The following is a 4,112-nucleotide window of genomic DNA, read 5'->3' on the forward strand; positions in this document are numbered from 1 at the left end:
TGAATGCCATATTGGCTCAGAACAAAGTGTTGACTCAATAGGTCAACATGATCTCTCAAAATCTGAATGGATGGCAACATGCATCCAACAGTACTAAAGAGGCAGCTTCTGAAGAAGCTTATGATCCTGAGAACCCTGCCATGGCAGAGGTTAATTACATGGGTGAACCTTATGGAAACACCTATAACTCATCATGGAGAAATCATCCAAATTTCTCATGGAAGGATCACCAAAAGCCTCAACAAGGCTTTAACAATGGTGGACGCAACAGGCTAAGCAATAGCAAGCCTTTTCCATTATCTTCTCAGCAATAGACAGAGAATTCTGAACAAAACACTTCTAATTTAGCCAATCTAGTCTCTGATCTGTCAAAAGCCACTTTCAGTTTCATGAGTGAAACAAGATCCTCCATCAGAAATCTGGAGGCACAAGTGGTCCAGCTGAGTAAAAAAGTCATTGAAACTCCTCCCAGTATTCTCCCAAGCAATGCAGAAGAGAATCCGAAAGGAGAGTGCAAGGCCATTGATGTGATCAATATGGCTGAATGCACAAGGGAGGAGGAGGACGAAAATCCTAGTGAAGAAGACATCCTAGGACGTCCCTCAAGCAAGAAGGAATTTCCTATTAAGGATCCAAAGGAATCTGAGGCTCATATAGAGACCATAGAGATTCCATTAAATCTCCTTCTGCCATTCATGAGCTCTGAAGACTATTCTTCCTCCGAGGAGGATGAAGATGTGACTGGAGAGCAAGTTGCTCAATATTTAGGAGCTATCATGAAGCTGAATGCCAAGTTGTTTGGTAATGAGACTTGGGAAAGTGAACCTCCCTTGCTCATTAATGAGCTAGATACCTGGATTCAGCAAACTCTACCTCAAAAGAAACAAGATCCTGGCAAGTTTATAATACCTTGTACCATAGGCACCATGACCATTGAAAAAGCTCTATGTGATCTAGGGTCAGGGATAAATCTTATGCCACTCTCTGTAATGGAGAAGCTGGGGATCATTGAGGTACAACCTGCCTTGTTCTCATTACAATTGGCAGACAAGTCATTGAGAAAAGCTTATGGAATAGTGGAGGACGTGTTAGTAAAGGTTGAAGGTCTTTACATCCCTGCTGATTTCATAATCTTAGACACTAGGAAGGAAGAGGATGAATGCATCATCCTTGGAAGACCTTTCCTACCTACAGCAGAAGCTGTGATAGATGTCAACAGAGGTGAAATAATCCTTCAACTGAATGGGAACTACCTTGTGTTTAAGGCACATGGCCATCCCTCTGTGACAAAAGAGAGTAAGCATGAAGAGCTTCTCTCAGTTCAGAGTCAAGAAGAGCCCCCACAGTCAAACTCTAAGTTTAGTGTTGGGAGGCCATAACCAAACTCTAAGTTTGGTGTTAAGACCCCATATCCAAACTCTAAGTTTGGTGTTGGGACTATACAACATTGACCTGATCACCTTTGTGGCACCATGAGAGCCACTGTCAAGCTATTGACATTAAAGAAGCGCTTGTTGGGAGGCAACCCAATTTTATTTATCTAATTTTTATTTTATTTTATTCTATTGTTATTTTGTGGAGTCACGAAAAAAATATAAAAATTAAAAACAGAATAAAAAAACAGCAGAAGAAAAATCACACCCTGGAGGAAGCACAGACTAGCGTTCAACGCCAGTAAGGAGCATCTGGCTAGAATTCAACGCCAGAACAGAGCATGAAACTGGCGCTGAACGCCAGAAACAAGCAACATTCTGGCGCTGAACGCCAGGAATGTACCTAGAGGAAAAGCTAGCGCTGAACGCCAGTAACAAGTATGAAACTGGTGTTCAACGCCAGAAACATGCTTTACATGGGCGTTGAACGCCCAGAACGTGCACCACTCGGTGTTTAAACGCCAGAATGGTGTGCAATGGCATTTTACATGCCTATTTGGTGCAGGGATGGAATTCCTTGATACCTCTGGATCTGTGGACCCCACAGGATCACCTCAGGATCTGTGGACCCCACAGGATCCCCACCTAACATATTCCCACCTTACCTCCTAACCTTATTTTACTCTTCCCCATGTCACACTTCCCAAAAACCCTTCACCAATCACCTCAATCTCTCTCCCCAATCACCTATTTACCACTCACATCCATCCACTCTTCCCCATAAAGCCCACCTACCTTCAAAATTCAAAAACATTTCCCCCACAATCCCACCCTAAAAGGCCGAACCTACTCTCTTCCCTCTCCCTATATAAACCCCTCCATTCCACTCCATTTTCACACAATACTATCCCCTCTACTATACCTTGGCCGAATCCATCTCCCATCACTCTCCTCCATTTTTTTCTTTTTCTTCTTCTCTTCTTTCTTCTCTTGCTCGAGGGCGAGCAATATTTTAAGTTTGGTGTGGTAAAAGCATAAGCTTTTTGTTTTTCCATTACCATCAATGGCACCTAAGGCCGGAGAATCCTCTAGAAAAGGAAAAGGGAAGACAAAAGCTTCCACCTCCGAGTCTGGGAGATGGAAAGATTCATCTCCAAAAGCCATCAAGACCACTTCTATGATGTTGTGGCAAAGAAAAAGGTGATCCCTGAGGTCCCTTTCAAGCTCAAGAAAAATGAGTATCCGGAGATCCGACATGAGATCCGAAGAAGAGGTTGGGAAGTCCTAACCAACCCCGGAAATACTTAGATTTTAGTCCGGAAAATGTGAGGTTGGCGTTTCACTTGCCCATGATGCAAGGAGATGAACGCCCCTACACTAGAAGGGTCAACTTTAATCAAAGGTTGGACCAAGTCCTAATGGACATATGTGTGGAAGGAGCTCAATGGAAGAGAGACTCCAAAGGCAAGCCAGTTCAACTAAGAAGACTGGACCTCAAGCCTGTGGCTAGAGGATAGTTGGAGTTCATTCAACGCTCCATCATTCCCACTAGCAACCGATCTGAAGTTACTGTGGATCGGGCCATCATGGTTCATAGCATCATGATTGGAGAGGAAGTAGAAGTTCATGAGGTCATCTCCAACGAAATCTACAAAATAGCCGACAAGCCCTCCACCATGGCAAGACTAGCTTTTCCTCACCTTATTTGCCATCTATATTACTCAGCTGGAGTTATCATAGAATGAGACATCCTCATTGAAGAGGATAAGCCCATCACCAAGAAGAGGGAGGAGCAAGCAAGAGAGACCCTTCATGGTTCTCAAGAGATGCATGAGGAAGCTCATCATCAAGAAATCCCTGAGATGCCTCAAGGGATGCACTTTCCTCCCAACAACTATTGGGAACAACTCAACACTTTCTTAGAAGGTTTGAGCCACAATGTGGAACAATTAAGGGTGGAACATCATGAGCACTCCATCATTCTCCATGAAATAAGAGAAGATCAAAGAGCAAGGAGGGAGGAGCAACAAAGGCAAGGAAGGGACATAGAAGATCTTAAGGACATTGTTGGTCCTTCAAGAAGAAGACGCCACTAAGGCGGATTCATTCCTTGTTCTTATTTCTTTCTACTTTTCGGTTTTTATGTTGTGTTTATCTATGTTTTGTGTCTCTACTTCATGATCATTAGTAGTTAGTAACTATGTCTTAAAGCTATGAATAAATTCCATTAATCATTCACCTCTCTTAAATGAAAAATGTTTTAATTCAAAAAAACAAGAAGTACATGAATTTCGAATTTATCCTTGAATTTAGTTTAATTATATTGATGTGGTGACAATACTTTTTGTTTTCTGGATGAATGCTTAAACAGTGCAAATTTTTGATCTTGTTGTTTATGAATGTTAAAATTGTTGGCTCTTGAAAGAATGATGAACAAAGAGAAATGTTATTGATGATCTAAAAAATCATAAAATTGATTCTTGAAGCAAGAAAAAGCAGTGAAAGAGCAAGGGCTTGCGAAAAAAAATGGCGAAAAAATAGAAAGAAAAAGAAAAAGCAAGCAGAAAAAGCCAATAGCCCTTAAAACCAAAAGGCAAGGGTAAAAAGGATCCAAGACTTTGAGCATCAATGGATAGGAGGGCCCAAGGAAATCAAATCCAGGCCTAAGCGGCTAAATCAAGCTGTCCATAACCATGTGCTTGTGTCATGAAGGCCCAAGTGAAAAGCTTGAAACTGAGT

This window comes from Arachis duranensis, chromosome 10, assembly GCF_000817695.3.
Source record: "Arachis duranensis cultivar V14167 chromosome 10, aradu.V14167.gnm2.J7QH, whole genome shotgun sequence".
NCBI classification, from domain to species: domain Eukaryota; kingdom Viridiplantae; phylum Streptophyta; class Magnoliopsida; order Fabales; family Fabaceae; genus Arachis; species Arachis duranensis.